Source organism: Oncorhynchus keta, chromosome 14 (assembly GCF_023373465.1).
Source record: "Oncorhynchus keta strain PuntledgeMale-10-30-2019 chromosome 14, Oket_V2, whole genome shotgun sequence".
Lineage (NCBI taxonomy): Eukaryota > Metazoa > Chordata > Actinopteri > Salmoniformes > Salmonidae > Oncorhynchus > Oncorhynchus keta.
In genome coordinates, this window is record NC_068434.1 from 281207 (window position 1) to 300828 (window position 19622).

The 19622-nt window shown below is 42.7% G+C and overlaps 2 long non-coding RNA genes across 2 annotated transcripts; one reads left to right on the forward strand and one right to left on the reverse strand.

The window, feature by feature from the left end:
- Positions 1–3429: 3429 nt before the first annotated feature.
- Positions 3430–4154, reverse strand: LOC127907383 (uncharacterized). The gene is made up of 3 exons (XR_008064310.1): positions 4055–4154; positions 3923–3988; positions 3430–3577 (listed from the first exon to the last, which is right to left on the reverse strand). It is a non-coding gene; the product is annotated as an uncharacterized LOC127907383 (long non-coding RNA).
- A 7760-nt stretch (positions 4155–11914) lies between these two features.
- Positions 11915–12856, forward strand: LOC127907384 (uncharacterized). The gene is made up of 3 exons (XR_008064311.1): positions 11915–12090; positions 12140–12445; positions 12642–12856. It is a non-coding gene; the product is annotated as an uncharacterized LOC127907384 (long non-coding RNA).
- The last annotated feature ends 6766 nt before the right edge of the window (positions 12857–19622 follow it).

A 19622-nucleotide genomic window follows, 5' to 3' on the forward strand; every position in this document is an offset into this window, starting at 1 on the left:
CTCCTAATCTCAGCTAACAATACCTTTACACATGTTTCTTAATCTCAGCTATCAACACATTTACACATCTCCTAATCTCAGCTATCAATACCTTTACACATCTCCTAATCTCAGCTAACAATACCTTTACACATCTCCTAATCTCAGCTAACAATACCTTTTCACATGTTTCTTAATCTCAGTTATCAACACCTTTACGCATGTTTCCTAATCTCAGCTATCAACACCTTTGCACGTCTCCTAATCTCAGCTATCAACACCTTTGCACGTCTCCTAATCTCAGTTATCAACACCTTTACACGTCTCCTAATCTCAGCTATCAACACCTTTGCACGTCTCCTAATCTCAGTTATCAACACCTTTGCACGTCTCCTAATCTCAGTTATCAACACCTTTGCACGTCTCTTAATCTCATCTATCGACACCTTTACACATCTCCTAATCTCAGCTAACAATACCTTTACACATGTTTCTTAATCTCAGCTATCAACACCTTTACGCATGTCTCCTAATCTCAGCTATCAACACCTTTGCACATCTCCTAATCTCAGCTAACAATACCTTTACACATCTTCTAATCTCAGCTAACAATACCTTTACGCATGTCTCCTAATCTCAGCTATCGACACCTTTACACATATCTCCTAATCTCAGCCAGTCACACACATCGCATATGCCCCCACACACTCCGTTTCACCCAGACTGCATCACTACATATTTCAAATTTCATCTAATCTCCTCTCCACCCCCAACACCTGGATCCCATCTCAAATGTACCTTATTATTATTAAAGGCACACATCTCTCACAAGACCAGTACGCACGCACACACACACACACACACACACACACACACACACACACACACAGACACAGACACAGACACAGACACAGACACACACACAGACACAGACACAGACACACACACACACACACACACACACACACACACACACACACACACACACACACACACACACACACACACACACATCGAACAACATTATTTTTCAAGTCTGAAGCTTAGTTTTCCTCCTTCATGCTTTCACTCAACACAGACTCAGATCTTTTGTCTGAGACCCGAGGGCTTTGCATGCCTTGTCCCAGGCATTGGCTCAACAGGCTAACACAGGAACAACAGCACAGTGCAGTAGACAGTGTGAAATGATGGACATCTCAGACCAGGTTATTTGGTGTGTGTGTGTGTGAACTCAGATGAGCTGTTACGAGGTTATTTGGTGTGTGTGTGTGTGAACTCTGAATGCAGTTAGCACAAGGCCCGTACCTCTGATCTCAGAGTGGGTGTTCAACATCTCTGATCGTTACCGCGGCATCGCACCCCTTTTACCCACAGTTAATACCAACTACCGGTCCCTTTCAACAGGGAGATAAAGGTACACACAGTTAATACCAACTACCGGTCCCTTTCAACAGGGAGATAAAGGTACACACAGTTAATACCAACTACCAGTCCCTTTCAACAGGGAGATAAAGGTACACGCAGTTAATACCAACTACCAGTCCCTTTCAACAGGGAGATAAAGGTACACACAGTTAATACCAACTACCGGTCCCTTTCAACAGGGAGATAAAGGTACACACAGTTAATACCAACTACCAGTCCCTTTCAACAGGGAGATAAAGGTACACGCAGTTAATACCAACTACCGGTCCCTTTCAACAGGGAGATAAAGGTACACACAGTTAATACCAACTACCGGTCCCTTTCAACAGGGAGATAAAGGTACACACAGTTAATACCAACTACCGTTCCCTTTCAACAGGAGATAAAGGTACACACAGTTAATACCAACTACCAGTCCCTTTCAACAGGGAGATAAAGGTACACACAGTTAATACCAACTACCAGTCCCTTTCAACAGGGAGATAAAGGTACACGCAGTTAATACCAACTACCAGTCCCTTTCAACAGGGAGATAAAGGTACACACAGTTAATACCAACTACCGGTCCCTTTCAACAGGGAGATAAAGGTACACACAGTTAATACCAACTACCAGTCCCTTTCAACAGGGAGATAAAGGTACACGCAGTTAATACCGAGGTGGGGAGAGAGGTGTAGAAACTACCGGTCCCTTTCAACAGGGAGATAAAGGTACACACAGTTAATACCAACTACCGGTCCCTTTCAACAGGGAGATAAAGGTACACACAGTTAATACCAACTACCGTTCCCTTTCAACAGGGAGATAAAGGTACACACAGTTAATACCAACTACCAGTCCCTTTCAACAGGGAGATAAAGGTACACACAGTTAATACCAACTACCAGTCCCTTTCAACAGGGAGATAAAGGTACACGCAGTTAATACCAACTACCAGTCCCTTTCAACAGGGAGATAAAGGTACACACAGTTAATACCAACTACCAGTCCCTTTCAACAGGGAGATAAAGGTACACACAGTTAATACCAACTACCAGTCCCTTTCAACAGGGAGATAAAGGTACACGCAGTTAATACCAACTACCAGTCCCTTTCAACAGGGAGATAAAGGTACACACAGTTAATACCAACTACCAGAGGTGAGAACAGAGGCAGACAGACGAGGTGGGGAGAGAGGTGTAGAAGACAGAAAGGGAGAGAGGTGTAGAAGACAGAAAGACGAGGTGGGGAGAGAGGTGTAGAAGACAGAAAGACGAGGTGGGAGAGAGGTGTAGAAGACAGAAAGGGAAAGAGGTGAGAACAGAGGCAGACAGACGAGGTGGGGAGAGAGGTGTAGAAGACAGAAAGACGAGGTGGGGAGAGAGGTGTAGAAGACAGAAAGACGAGGTGGGGAAAGAGGTGTAGAAGACAGAAAGACGAGGTGGGGAGAGAGGTGTAGAAGACAGAAAGGGAGAGAGGTGTAGAAGACAGAAAGACGAGGTGGGGAGAGAGGTGTAGAAGACAGAAAGGGAAAGAGGTGAGAACAGAGGCAGACAGACGAGGTGGGGAGAGAGGTGTAGAAGACAGAAAGGGAAAGAGGTGAGAACAGAGGCAGACAGCATATGATTCATGAATTACAGTGCTTCCCTAATATTCTCTCACTTCATCACAATTACAGTGTCTCTAGCGGTGTCTCCTAACCAGCCTTGGGCTCCCAGTCAGCCCGAAGGTTATCTTAAGAGTGGGTAAGGTGGCGATGATGGGACTGGCTTCTTCTCTCACATCCAAACATACCTGCAGACGAGAGACAGAGGGATAGAGAGAGAGCATGATTAAGCCTTGTTTTTTTTATTCTAACACAGTCAGTCATCATAATCATCAGGAGGTGAAATTCCAAACTGATCTTTGATTATTAACTCTGCGATTACTTCATCTCTATCTGTATTTCAATGTAAAGCATCGATTTAATAATGCTTCCTGTATAATATAAACTGACCTGGGATCATTAACTCTGGGACTACTGCATCTCTTTAATAATACTTCCTGTATAATATAAACTGACCTGGGATCATTAACTCTGGGACTACTACATCTCTTTAATAATACTTCCTGTATAATATAAACTGACCTGGGATCATTAACTCTGGGACTACTACATCTCTTTAATAATACTTCCTGTATAATATAAACTGACCTGGGATCAGAAAGACAGAGGAGATTATCTCTGGGACTACTACATCTCTTTAATAATACTTCCTGTATAATATAAACTGACCTGGGATCATTAACTCTGGGACTACTACATCTCTTTAATAATACTTCCTGTATAATATAAACTGACCTGGGATCATTATCTCTGGGACTACTACATCTCTTTAATAATACTTCCTGTATAATATAAACTGACCTGGGATCATTAACTCTGGGACTACTACATCTCTTTAATAATACTTCCTGTATAATATAAACTGACCTGGGATCATTAACTCTGGGACTACTGCATCTCTTTAATAATACTTCCTGTATAATATAAACTGACCTGGGATCATTAACTCTGGGACTACTACATCTCTTTAATAATACTTCCTGTATAATATAAACTGACCTGGGATCATTATCTCTGGGACTACTACATCTCTTTAATAATACTTCCTGTATAATATAAACTGACCTGGGATCATTAACTCTGGGACTACTACATCTCTTTAATAATACTTCCTGTATAATATAAACTGACCTGGGATCATTAACTCTGGGACTACTGCATCTCTTTAATAATACTTCCTGTATAATATAAACTGACCTGGGATCATTAACTCTGGGACTACTACATCTCTTTAATAATACTTCCTGTATAATATAAACTGACCTGGGATCATTATCTCTGGGACTACTACATCTCTTTAATAATACTTCCTGTATAATATAAACTGACCTGGGATCATTAACTCTGGGACTACTACATCTCTTTAATAATACTTCCTGTATAATATAAACTGACCTGGGATCATTATCTCTGGGACTACTACATCTCTTTAATAATACTTCCTGTATAATATAAACTGACCTGGGATCATTAACTCTGGGACTACTACATCTCTGTCTGTATTTCAATATAAAGCATCTCTTTAATAACACTAACCACTGGTATTGTGGTGATGGGACATGTGCTTTACACCAGACTGGTATTGTGGTTGTTCATTAGGTGATGGGACATATCTTTACACCAGACTGGTATTGAGGTGATGGGACATATGCTTTACACCAGACTGGTATTGTGGTGATGGGGCATATTCTTTACACCAGACTGGTATTGTGGTTGTTCATTAGGTGATGGGACATATTCTTTACACCAGACTGGTATTGTGGTGATGGGGCATATTCTTTACACCAGACTGGTATTGAGGTGATGGGACATATGCTTTACACCAGACTGGTATTGTGGTGATGGGACATATGCTTTACACCAGACTGGTATTGTGGTGATGGGGCATATTCTTTACACCAGACTGGTATTGAGGTGATGGGACATATGCTTTACACCAGACTGGTATTGTGGTGATGGGACATGTGCTTTACACCAGACTGGTATTGTGGTTGTTCATTAGGTGATGGGACATATGCTTTACACCAGACTGGTGTTGTGGTTGTTCATTAGGTGATGGGACATATGCTTTACACCAGACTGGTAATAATAATAATAATATATGCCATTTAGCAGACGCTTTTATCCAAAGCGACTTACAGTCATGTGTGCATACATTCTACGTATGGGTGGTGATGGGAATCGAACCCACTACCCTGGCGTTACAAGCGCCATGCTCTACCAACTGAGCTACAGAACCACGGTATTGTGGTTGTTCATTAGGTGATGGGACATATGCTTTACACCAGACTGGTGTTGTGGTTGTTCATTAGGTGATGGGACATGTGCTTTACACCAGACTGGTATTGTGGTGATGGGACATATGCTGTACACCAGACTGGTATTGTGGTGATGGGACATATGCTTTACACCAGACTGGTATTGTGGTTGTTCATTAGGTGATGGGACATGTGCTTTACACCAGACTGGTATTGTGGTGATGGGACATATGCTTTACACCAGACTGGTATTGAGGTGATGGGACATATGCTTTACACCAGACTGGTATTGTGGTGATGGGACATGTGCTTTACACCAGACTGGTATTGAGGTGATGGGACATATGCTTTACACCAGACTGGTATTGTGGTGATGGGACATATGCTTTACACCAGACTGGTATTGAGGTGATGGGACATATGCTTTACACCAGACTGGTATTGTGGTGATGGGACATATGCTTTACACCAGACTGGTATTGTGGTGATGGGACATATGCTTTACACCAGACTGGTATTGTGGTTGTTCATTAGGTGATGGGACATATGCTTTACACCAGACTGGTATTGTGGTTGTTCATTAGGTGATGGGACATGTGCTTTACACCAGACTGGTATTGTGGTGATGGGACATATGCTTTACACCAGACTGGTATTGTGGTGATGGGACATGTGCTTTACACCAGACTGGTATTGTGGTGATGGGACATATGCTTTACACCAGACTGGTATTGTGGTGATGGGACATATGCTTTACACCAGACTGGTGTTGTGGTTGTTCATTAGGTGATGGGACATATGCTTTACACCAGACTGGTATTGAGGTGATGGGACATATGCTTTACACCAGACTGGTATTGTGGTTGTTCATTAGGTGATGGGACATGTGCTTTACACCAGACTGGTATTGAGGTGATGGGACATATGCTTTACACCAGACTGGTATTGAGGTGATGGGACATATGCTTTACACCAGACTGGTGTTGTGGTTGTTCATTAGGTGATGGGACATATGCTTTACACCAGACTGGTATTGAGGTGATGGGACATATGCTTTACACCAGACTGGTATTGAGGTGATGGGACATATTCTTTACACCAGACTGGTATTGTGGTGATGGGACATATGCTTAACACCAGACTGGTATTGAGGTGATGGGACATATTCTTTACACCAGACTGGTATTGAGGTGATGGGACATATTCTTTACACCAGACTGGTATTGTGGTGATGGGACATATGCTTTACACCAGACTGGTATTGTGGTTGTTCATTAGGTGATGGGACATATGCTTTACACCAGACTGGTATTGTGGTGATGGGACATATGCTTTACACCAGACTGGTATTGAGGTGATGGGACATATGCTTTACACCAGACTGGTATTGTGGTGATGGGACATGTGCTTTACACCAGACTGGTATTGAGGTGATGGGACATATGCTTTACACCAGACTGGTATTGAGGTGATGGGACATATGCTTTACACCAGACTGGTATTGTGGTGATGGGACATATGCTTTACACCAGACTGGTATTGTGGTGATGGGACATATGCTTTACACCAGACTGGTATTGTGGTGATGGGACATATGCTTTACACCAGACTGGTATTGAGGTGATGGGACATATGCTTTACACCAGACTGGTATTGTGGTGATGGGACATATGCTTTACACCAGACTGGTATTGTGGTTGTTCATTAGGTGATGGGACATGTGCTTTACACCAGACTGGTATTGTGGTTGTTCATTAGGTGATGGGACATATGCTTTACACCAGACTGGTATTGAGGTGATGGGACATATGCTTTACACCAGACTGGTATTGTGGTTGTTCATTAGGTGATGGGACATGTGCTTTACACCAGACTGGTATTGAGGTGATGGGACATATGCTTTACACCAGACTGGTATTGTGGTGATGGGACATATGCTTTACACCAGACTGGTATTGTGGTTGTTCATTAGGTGATGGGACATATGCTTTACACCAGACTGGTATTGTGGTGATGGGACATATGCTTTACACCAGACTGGTATTGAGGTGATGGGACATGTGCTTTACACCAGACTGGTATTGTGGTGATGGGACATGTGCTTTACACCAGACTGGTATTGTGGTGATGGGACATGTGCTTTACACCAGACTGGTATTGTGGTGATGGGACATATGCTTTACACCAGACTGGTATTGTGGTTGTTCATTAGGTGATGGGACATGTGCTTTACACCAGACTGGTGTTGTGGTTGTTCATTAGGTGATGGGACATGTGCTTTACACCAGACTGGTGTTGTGGTTGTTCATTAGGTGATGGGACATATGCTTTACACCAGACTGGTATTGAGGTGATGGGACATATGCTTTACACCAGACTGGTATTGTGGTGATGGGACATATGCTTTACACCAGACTGGTATTGTGGTGATGGGACATATGCTTTACACCAGACTGGTATTGAGGTGATGGGACATATGCTTTACACCAGACTGGTATTGAGGTGATGGGACATATGCTTTACACCAGACTGGTATTGTGGTGATGGGACATATGCTTTACACCAGACTGGTATTGTGGTGATGGGACATATGCTTTACACCAGACTGGTATTGTGGTGATGGGACATATGCAATGATGCACCATCTACTGTCATGGAAATTTCCTCTATTTACCAAATCATGAGAGCAAACCACAACACAAGTCAGAGTTAGTTATCAAAGTCCATCTTTAATTATATGAGCTCCATCACAACCCTGTGACTCTCAGATCAATTCAGTGTCTGTCAATGAATTCTCTGAGAGTCCCTCACACATTGCAGCTGAGATCCTTTAAAAGACAAAAAACACACATAGGCATAATTTATCGTTCAGCTTTTACTCTCTTCTCAAACTCAGAACCTAAACAAATCCTCCATATCAACAGGCATATATCAAATCCATCCTATCTTGACAAGATCACAGAGACACATTGACTGGCACACAGACATTGTGGAGCCAAGAGATCCACGCTTGACCTCTCCCCTCTCTCCGGCCCAAGCAACTTAGTCTTGACAGAGACCAGATACTGCAACCCTGCCACAGTGTTATACAAAAACATGCTGATGAGAAGTAACTTACAAACATATGATGAATATAAAACATCTTACCTATGTTACCAACCAATTCTGATTATTCCCCAACACTACATGCTGCAAAGACTCCCTAACTATTCGTGACAGACATACTTCCCTTTCCCCTTCCCCTCGCCCAGGCTGTTTCAGAGCCCTGAGAGAGGCAGCAGCAGGTAGATACCCAGACTAATCTCTATAAGATCTCTATGAGCTCATCCCTACATGCTAATGGTCTATAGTTAGATGTAGTCACCTACTCTGTGTCTCACAAAGACATGGCGATTGGAACCAAAAATCTCAAAGTTTTCATAAGTATTTGCTATAAAAAGTAGTGAGTGGAGTTACAAACAGACTATCAGCAATATTGGACTCGCGGTAGCGCTGTAACGCTGGCTAGCGTGTAACTCGATTTGGGCCTACCCCCACACCAAAGCTAGTTAGCGTTGCTAGCTAATAACTCAGAATAATGACCAAACTCCCCCCTGGATGTGTCGATTGTCAACAACTGATCCAGATAATCTCTGAATTGGAGCATAGAGTGTCTATTGTTCATCAGATTAAAGAAGATGAACAGCTGATTGACTCTTTGCTTGAGTCTGCCAAAAATGTGGAGAACGAAGCCACATGCCCATGGCTTGTCACAGCGGCCTCGGAGGAGCCTGCGGCTGTGAGACGTGCTTTGATCCCTCTCGAAGAGCCTTGGCCATTACCGGGAGCTGTGCTCGAGCACCCGGTCTGCTCCACGCCCTCTGCTCCACCTCAGGAGCCTTGGCCATTACCGGGAGCTGTGCTCGAGCACCCGGTCTGCTCCACGCCCTCTGCTCCACCTCAGGAGCCTTGGCCATTACAGGGAGCTGTGCTCGAGCACCCGGTCTGCTCCACTCCTTCTGCTCCACCTCAGGAGCCTTGCCCATTACCGGGAGCTGTGCTCGAGCACCCGGTCTGCTCCACTCCTTCTGCTCCACCTCAGGAGCCTTGGCCATTACAGGGAGCTGTGCTCAAGCACCCGGTCTACTCCACTCCCTCTGCTCCACCTCAGGAGCCTTGGCCATTACAGGGAGCTGTGCTCGAGCACCCGGTCTGCTCCACTCCTTCTGCTCCACCTCAGGAGCCTTGCCCATTACCGGGAGCTGTGCTCAAGCACCCGGTCTGCTCCACTCCTTCTGCTCCACCTCAGGAGCCTTGGCCATTACCGGGAGCTGTGCTCGAGCACCCGGTCTGCTCCACGCCCTCTGCTCCACCTCAGGAGCCTTGGCCATTACCGGGAGCTCTGCTCGAGCACCCGGTCTGCTCCACTCCTTCTGCTCCACCTCAGGAGCCTTGGCCATTACCGGGAGCTGTGCTCAAGCACCCGGTCTGCTCCACTCCTTCTGCTCCACCTCAGGAGCCATGGCCATTACCGGGAGCTGTGCTCGAGCACCCGGTCTGCTCCACGCCCTCTGCTCCACCTCAGGAGCCTTGGCCATTACCGGGAGCTGTGCTCGAGCACCCAGTCTGCTCCACGCCCTCTGCTCCACCTCAGGAGCCATGGATTACTGTACGGAAACCAAAAGGCCTTAGCAGGAAAACACCAAGGCAAGGTGATGCCTTGGAACTGGGAAACATATACCGGGTATTGGAAGAGTCAGAGATTTCTGCCTCTGGCCCCAAAGGAACAAATAACTCTGCCCAGTAGCAAGTGGACCCCCTGCCATCTAAACAATTTACAATGAAGCAGCCGTACCACCAGCCACAGACAACTTTCTAATAGCAAGATAGTCCCACTGTCCTTATTGTGGGCTCATCTATGATCCAACATGTTTCTATTAGGAAAGCAGAGACCATCTGTTACCCGGGTGCCCGGATCCAGGACATTGACTGTATGATATTGTATGATGTATGACATGTACTTATTAATAAACACCCGACTGCTTCAGGTATCACTGTCCATGTAGGGTCAAATGTTATTAAAATACAGGAATCTGAGCAATAACCTCTTTGGGATAGGGGGCAGCATTTTCACTTTTAGATAAATAGCGTGCCCAATTTCAACTTCCTGCTACTCATGCCAAGAATACAAGATATGCATATTATTAGTGTAGTGGATCTGGATAGAAAACACTCTGAAGTTTCTAAAACTGTTTGAATCATGTCTGTGAGTCTAAAACAGAACTTATGTAGCAGGCAAAACCCCAAGGACAAACCATTCAGATTTTTTTTTTTTTTTAGGTCTCTGTCTGTTCAGTGAGTTCTCATTGGGAAACGATATTTCTTATGCACTTGTTTGCCATTCCTACTGCTTCCACTGGATGTCACCAGTCTTTGGGATTTGGTTGAGGTTATTCCTTTGTGCAATGAAGAAGTACGGCCATCTTGGACCAGGGTAACGTTATGTGTACTGTTGAGAGTTGCACAAGACTTGAAAAGTAGCGTTGGATTGTGATCCTCCTGTATTGAAAACAGATGGACCCGTCTTCAATTTGATCGATTATTAACGTTTAAAAATACCTAAAGTTGTATTACAAAAGTAGTTTGAAATGTTTTGGAAAAGTTTACAGGTAACTTTTCGAGATATTTTGTAGTGACGTTGGGCGAATTGGAAGCTGTTTTTTTCTGGATCAAACGCACCAAATAAATTGACATTTTGGATATATATGGACGGAATGAATCGAACAAAAGGACCATTTGTGATGTTTATGGGACATATTGGAGTGCCAACAAAAGAAGCTCGTCAAAGGTAAGGCATGTTTTATATTTTATTTCTGCGTTTTGTGTTTTGTGTTGCGCCTGCAGCATTGAAATATGCTATTGTCTCTTTGTTTACTGTTGTGCTATCATCAGATAATAGCTTCTTATGCTTGGAGATGGACTTTATATTATTGTTACACTATTGTCAAGGTACCGTGTTGCCACTTCCTCGTACAGGCAGAGGGGTATTGTTAGAAGTCATCTCATCTCCATCCAACTCAGGCCTGTCAGTAGTTACACGAGGAAGCATCGATCATCTAATATTACCCTGAATGCTCCTTCTGATATTAGCTCTCGAAAATAGTGGCCTAGGAATTATTCATTTGAATGCTAGAAGCTTGATCCAAAAGCTAGATTTAATTGAAATACTGGTCTCACAATCACATGCTGACATATTGATTATATCTGAATCCTGGCTGTGTGTCTCTGTTCAAGACTCAGATGTTCTGTTAGCTGGGTATAATGTCTACAGACAGAGTGGGTAGAGGTAGACTCAGATGTTCTGTTAGCTGGGTATAATGACAGAGTGGGTAGAGGTAGACTCAGATGTTCTGTTAGCTGGGTATAATGTCTACAGACAGAGTGGGTAGAGGTAGACTCAGATGTTCTGTTAGCTGGGTATAATGACAGAGTGGGTAGAGGTAGACTCAGATGTTCTGTTAGCTGGGTATAATGTCTACAGACAGAGTGGGTAGAGGTAGACTCAGATGTTCTGTTAGCTGGGTATAATGTCTACAGACAGAGTGGGTAGAGGTAGACTCAGATGTTCTGTTAGCTGGGTATAATGACAGAGTGGGTAGAGGTAGACTCAGATGTTCTGTTAGCTGGGTATAATGTCTACAGACAGAGTGGGTAGAGGTAGACTCAGATGTTCTGTTAGCTGGGTATAATGACAGAGTGGGTAGAGGTAGACTCAGATGTTCTGTTAGCTGGGTATAATGACAGAGTGGGTAGAGGTAGACTCAGATGTTCTGTTAGCTGGGTATAATGACAGAGTGGGTAGAGGTGGACTCAGATGTTCTGTTAGCTGGGTATAATGACAGAGTGGGTAGAGGTAGACTCAGATGTTCTGTTAGCTGGGTATAATGACAGAGTGGGTAGAGGTGGACTCAGATGTTCTGTTAGCTGGGTATAATGTCTACAGAGCAGACAGAGTGAGTAGAGGTAGACTCAGATGTTCTGTTAGCTGGGTATAATGACAGAGTGAGTAGAGGTAGACTCAGATGTTCTGTTAGCTGGGTATAATGACAGAGTGAGTAGAGGTAGACTCAGATGTTCTGTTAGCTGGGTATAATGACAGAGTGGGTAGAGGTAGACTCAGATGTTCTGTTAACTGGGTATAATGACAGAGTGGGTAGAGGTAGACTCAGATGTTCTGTTAGCAGGGTATAATGACAGAGTGGGTAGAGGTAGACTCAGATGTTCTGTTAACTGGGTATAATGACAGAGTGGGTAGAGGTAGACTCAGATGTTCTGTTAGCTGGGTATAATGACAGAGTGGGTAGAGGTAGACTCAGATGTTCTGTTAGCTGGGTATAATGACAGAGTGAGTAGAGGTAGACTCAGATGTTCTGTTAGCTGGGTATAATGACAGAGTGGGTAGAGGTAGACTCAGATGTTCTGTTAGCTGGGTATAATGACAGAGTGGGTAGAGGTAGACTCAGATGTTCTGTTAGCTGGGTATAATGTCTACAGACAGAGTGGGTAGAGGTAGACTCAGATGTTCTGTTAGCTGGGTATAATGACAGAGTGGGTAGAGGTAGACTCAGATGTTCTGTTAGCTGGGTATAATGTCTACAGAGCAGACAGAGTGAGTAGAGGTAGACTCAGATGTTCTGTTAGCTGGGTATAATGACAGAGTGGGTAGAGGTAGACTCAGATGTTCTGTTAGCTGGGTATAATGTCTACAGACAGAGTGGGTAGAGGTAGACTCAGATGTTCTGTTAGCTGGGTATAATGTCTACAGACAGAGTGGGTAGAGGTAGACTCAGATGTTCTGTTAGCTGGGTATAATGACAGAGTGGGTAGAGGTAGACTCAGATGTTCTGTTAACTGGGTATAATGACAGAGTGGATAGAGGTAGACTCAGATGTTCTGTTAGCTGGGTATAATGTCTACAGACAGAGTGGGTAGAGGTAGACTCAGATGTTCTGTTAGCTGGGTATAATGATAGTGGGTAGAGTTGGACTCAGATGTTCTGTTAGCTGGGTATAATGACAGAGTGGGTAGAGGTAGACTCAGATGTTCTGTTAGCTGGGTATAATGACAGAGTGGGTAGAGGTGGACTCAGATGTTCTGTTAGCTGGGTATAATGACAGAGTGGGTAGAGGTAGACTCAGATGTTCTGTTAGCTGGGTATAATGACAGAGTGGGTAGAGGTGGACTCAGATGTTCTGTTAGCTGGGTATAATGTCTACAGAGCAGACAGAGTGAGTAGAGGTAGACTCAGATGTTCTGTTAGCTGGGTATAATGTCTACAGAGCAGACAGAGTGAGTAGAGGTAGACTCAGATGTTCTGTTAGCTGGGTATAATGTCTACAGAGCAGACAGAGTGAGTAGAGGTAGACTCAGATGTTCTGTTAGCTGGGTATAATGTCTACAGAGCAGACAGAGTGAGTAGAGGTAGACTCAGATGTTCTGTTAGCTGGGTATAATGACAGAGTGAGTAGAGGTAGACTCAGATGTTCTGTTAGCTGGGTATAATGACAGAGTGGGTAGAGGTAGACTCAGATGTTCTGTTAGCTGGGTATAATGTCTACAGAGCAGACAGAGTGAGTAGAGGTAGACTCAGATGTTCTGTTAGCTGGGTATAATGACAGAGTGGGTAGAGGTAGACTCAGATGTTCTGTTAGCTGGGTATAATGACAGAGTGGGTAGAGGTAGACTCAGATGTTCTGTTAGCTGGGTATAATGTCTACAGAGCAGACAGAGTGGGTAGAGGTAGACTCAGATGTTCTGTTAGCTGGGTATAATGACAGAGTGAGTAGAGGTAGACTCAGATGTTCTGTTAGCTGGGTATAATGTCTACAGAGCAGACAGAGTGGGTAGAGGTAGACTCAGATGTTCTGTTAGCTGGGTATAATGTCTACAGAGCAGACAGAGTGAGTAGAGGTAGACTCAGATGTTCTGTGAAACAGCATATTGGCTGCAAAAGAAATAAATGGACAGGAGGAATAAAAATGGCAAAAGCTAGGTATTTTCTTGATGCTATGTCAGAGTCTGCTGGTGATCCCTCTAAATTCTGAAAACTGTTAGCTCACTTAAACGAGGAAGCTCCTTGACTTCCCTGCCAAAGCAAATTACATCGGAATCTGGGATCATCAGTGACCGAATATAAATTTGTGATGTTTTTAATAAGCATTTTATTTCTGCAGGTTTTCTTTTTGAAAGAAAAAATGGCCAACATGATCCTGACCGGTCTATTGTTTCAGCCCCTTGACCTTCAGCTGATGTGAAAAACAGTAAGCCAGTTTTTACTTTTCAAAAAGTCACAGAAGATAGTGCAGATAAGACCTGCTATAGATTCTAAGAAATCATTAGGTGCTGACAATCTGGATCCGTAGTTACTCAACTGTGGGACACCTATTATTGCCTGTGTTGTGTAGTATATCTTTAATCAAACATTAGTCATAGGAAAGGTTCCTAAATCTTGGAAATCAGCTTTTGTTTTACCTCAAGGGAGGTGATGGTAGTGAATTGGATAATTATCGGCCCATCTCTAAGCTCTCCTGTTTGGCTAACATTCTAGAGTCACTGGTGAATAGGCAACTACAATCTTCTTTAACTGTTAACTCTTTCTAGTAATCAATCTGACTTCAGACCTAAACACAGTACTATTACGGCCACTGTAAGTGTTGTATATTATATTACTAATGCCCTAGATAATAGAAAGTACTGTGCCGCCTTGTTCATAGATTTATCTAAAGCACTTGACACTGTAGACCATGCAATAGTTTTGGGTAAGCTGTGTCATCAATAGGACTGGGATTGGATGCCTGTCATTGGTTTCATGACTATCTAAAGGATAGAAGCTGTTAGAGTCGACGGCATCCAGTCAGAGCCATTGGAGTTGGTTAAAGGGGTCCCACAAGGTTCCATACTTGGTCCATTACTGTTCACTCTCTACATAAACAATATTGGTGATGAGATAAGAAAGTAATACCTAGGATAGGATAGAGTAATCCTTCTCACCCCCCCCCCCTTAAAAGATTTAGATGCACTATTGTAAAGTGGCTGTTCCACTGGATGTCATAAGGTGAATGCACCAATTTGTAAGTCGCTCTGGATAAGAGCGTCTGCTAAATGACTTAAATGTAAATGTAATGTGTCAAATTAATTTATATGCTGATGACACTGTCATATATTCTATCGCTTCAACGGCTGACCAAGCATTATCACTATTGGGGACAGATTTTAAGATATTATAAGTGTCTTTTATACAGCTGAAACGTGTTTAAATGCAAAGAAACACATTTTATGATTTTGAATAGGTTCAAAAAGTTGGTTGAAAATACACTTGCACTTACGAGCTAAGATGGCTCTCGAATTAATCAGGTCTCTGCATATAAATACTTAGGGATATGGTTGGATGATGAACTGTCTTTTAAAATGCAAGTTGACGAACTTTGTAAACGGCTAAAAATCAAGCTAGGCTTCCTCTATAGAAACAGGACATGTTTGTCCTCTACAAATAGAAGAGAAATTGTGCAAGCTACTTTTATGTCTGTTATAGATTATGGTGATATTATTTACATGAACACTACGGCATCAATACTTAAATCGCTGGATGCTACTTATCATTGTGCACTTAGGTTTATTACGGGTGCTAGCTACAGAACTCACCACTGTGTTTTATATCATAATGTGGGTTGGACTTCGCTGTCCGTGGGACGAGAACAACATGCTCTCGTGTTTGTCTAATAAAGCACTTCTGAATAATCTACCTTCTTATTTATCATCACTTATCAACATTAGAAATGTCATTCATAAAACCAGGTCTCAAGCATGGATTACACTTGAAGCCCATGTGATCTCCACAGAGTTGGCTGCCTTTTCCTGTTATGCTCCTTGCCTATGGAATAGCCTGCAGACTAAACTTAAACTCTAGTGGTGGGGGGCTGTGCTTTCTCCTGACCCCTCCTGTCTTATCCAGTGTCCTGTGTGAATTTAAGTATGCTCTCTCTAATTCTCTCTTTCTTTCTCTTTCTTTCTCTCTCTCGGAGGACCTGAGCCCTAGAACCATGCCCCAGGACTACCTGGCATGATGACTTGCTGTCCCCAGTCCACCTGGCTGTGCTGCTGCTCCAGTTTCAACTGTTCTGCCTGTGGCTATGGAACCCTGGCCTGTTCACAGGACGTGCTACTTGTCCCAGACCTGCTGTTTTCAACTCTCTAGAGACAGCACGAGTGGTAGAGATACTATTAATGATCGGCCTGGTTCCTCTCTAGGTTTCTTCCTAGGTTTTGGCCTTTCTAGGGAGTTTTTCCTAGCCTCCGTGTTTCTACACCTGCATTGCTTGCTGTTTGGGGTTTTAGGCTGGGTTTCTGTACAGCACTTTGAGATATCAGCTGATGTAAGAAGGGCTATATAAATACATTTGATTTGATTTGAAACTTGAGACTCTTCTCCCCCTGTCGCCCATTTAAAATATTTATTGGAGGATTTTTATTTTTGTATTGCTTGTAACTGTTTCGGGTAATGTAAGTTATTGTGCTGTTAGGGGAATAACCTGTGTGTAAATGTAATCTGTTGCTGTATTTTGTTGTGTTATCTGTGATCGTTTTTAAGCGTTCCAAGCGCAAAAAGTATTTTGGGGCATTTGATGACAACCGAGCTAGCTGCCCAGGCTTACATAATAAGAACAATTCTAATGATTAAAATGGCGTCCAACTTGAAACAAATCAAAATATACACATTGCCAGATATTTGACAAAATATACAGACATGCCTGTTTCCCTCATAGGAAACAATGGGAAGACCGCAGTTCCAATATAATCTTTTGCTGTTTATATTTGAACTATAAAACAACACTGTGAACTGGTCTCATTGCCAACACAGGGGAAGCAGGCATTGTGACGTTGAACAATACACTGGGAATAGAATGTTCAGAAGGCGAGTTGGTGCTACGGTTCTCATAATAACTAATAGGAGCTGGCAGGGTGAAAAATGCACTAAAATAAGGCCTGTTTTTTCACAGTTACTTCAAAATGACTGCAAGCAGCTGGGAAATCTGGTCAGATGAAACTGAGCTCCACGGTGGATGCAATGAACTAGTTTTTCTCAGAAAATAATGTTGTTAAAAATATCATGTGTCCAGCCTACTATCTACATGGATTTCAGAGCACAGAATAATTCATTAACGAGCATTGAATATGGCTGGTGTCAGTAAACGTCTGCAAAAAACAATTAGATTGTTTCCAGCAGTACAGTTACAGACACCAACGCTCCGGTTAACAAGAAAACTGCCTAACCAGCTCTGCTAGGGTGAGTAAAATGGTCAGAGTGGTCTCATTTGTGTCTGGAGGCAGCTAGCAAGCTAGCCAACATTAGCTTGGGTTTTTCATTTTTCATGGAATAGAAACACCATAATATTAATCAAATTAATTAAGCAAGTACCAGTAAAATGTTTGGACACACTTACTCATTCCAGGATTTTTCTTTATTTAGACTATTTTCTACATTGTAGAATAAAAGTGAAGACATCACAACTATGAAATAACACCGGTCTCCCACGTGCCCCGCATTCTGTAGTGCAGACATGGCCTGCTTTCCCTTATGTAAGGAATTAGGCACTTCCCATGTTTACTACAATATGTATTGTAGACTGCCCATTAGCCTAATAAACAAATAAACACATTTTGTTAATAAAATAATGTTAAAAAATACTCTTTCAATATGCAGATGTTTTTTTTAGTTTAGTTTAGTTAGGATCCATAACGAATTACTATGGGAATAAATATCATTGATTTACAGAAATATTGGAACAAAGTTGTCTAACGAAGGCAAACAATTCAGAATCGTCTAATCCTGTAGCCTACTCCCGACCGTCACGTTGTACAGCGTCATATTTTCCATTCTATCCTAATGGAAACCCTGAGGGTTTAGTTTTTATTTTTTCTCTAAACAAATAAATTAAGACAAATTTCTTAAAATCAATCCCGTATACTATGTTATTAGAAAAAAAGTTTTAAATTATCTGGTAATGCCAATACAGAATACTGTCAAATGCTTCTCCAACATGCCCTCCAGTGGTCAAACTAGTAATAACCTGCAGTAACAGAAAAATGTCTGACAATTTAAATATTTATTATATAGAATAACTTGCCACAGGATTCTGCAGTAGGTGTGCTGCTGTACGATACAACTTTTAAAGGATTCAGCAGTAGGTGTTCTGCTGTACGATACAACTTTTAAAGGATTCTGCAGTAGGTGTGACGCTGTACGATACAACTTTTAAAGGATTCTGCAGTAGGTGTGCCGCTGTACGATACAACTTTTAAAGGATTCTGCAGTATGCAACTTTTAAAGGATTCTGCAGTAGGTGTGCCGCTGTACGATACAACTTTTAAAGGATTCTGCAGTAGGTGTGCCGCTGTACGATGCAACTTTTAAAGGATTCTGCAGTAGGTGTGCCGCTGTACGATACAACTTTTAAAGGATTCTGCAGTAGGTGTGACGCTGTACGATACAACTTTTAAAGGATTCTGCAGTAGGTGTGACGCTGTACGATACAACTTTTAAAGGATTCTGCAGTAGGTGTGCCGCTGTACGATACAACTTTTAAAGGATTCTGCAGTAGGTGTGCCGCTGTACGATACAACTTTTAAAGGATTCTGCAGTAGGTGTGCCGCTGTACGATACAACTTTTAAAGGATTCTGCAGTAGGTGTGCCGCTGTACGATACAACTTTTAAAGGATTCTGCAGTAGGTGTGACGCTGTACGATACAACTTTTAAAGGATTCTGCAGTAGGTGTGCCGCTGTACGATACAACTTTTAAAGGATTCTGCAGTAGGTGTGCCGCTGTACGATACAACTTTTAAAGGATTCTGCAGTAGGTGTGCCGCTGTACGATACAACTTTTAAAGGCCCACATACTGTACAGACAGACAAATGACGTTAACCACACACACTGCAGATCAAAGCAACAACAACCATTTGATTGAATTTCAAATACATCTATTTATATGTGGAAAACACAGCAGATTATTTTAATAACAATAGTCTTGACAGACTAAAGTGAAGTAGACAGAGATATAAACACAGCGGGGTCGTTACCGTAGCAATAAGATGTCTCTGTCTCCGTAGACGTACCAGCGGGACTCCCACTATAATAAAATCAGATTAAAGAATGATCACATGTATTTCATATATATATCAGAGCTCTGAGATGGCAACTGTCTTGTGTTCTGTAGTAGGTGTGTACGTGTGTGATACAACTTTTGTGTGTGATTCTGCAGTGTGGTGTGTGTGTGTGATGTGTGTTTTAAAGGCCCACATACTGTACAGACAGACAAATGTGTTAACTCACACACTGC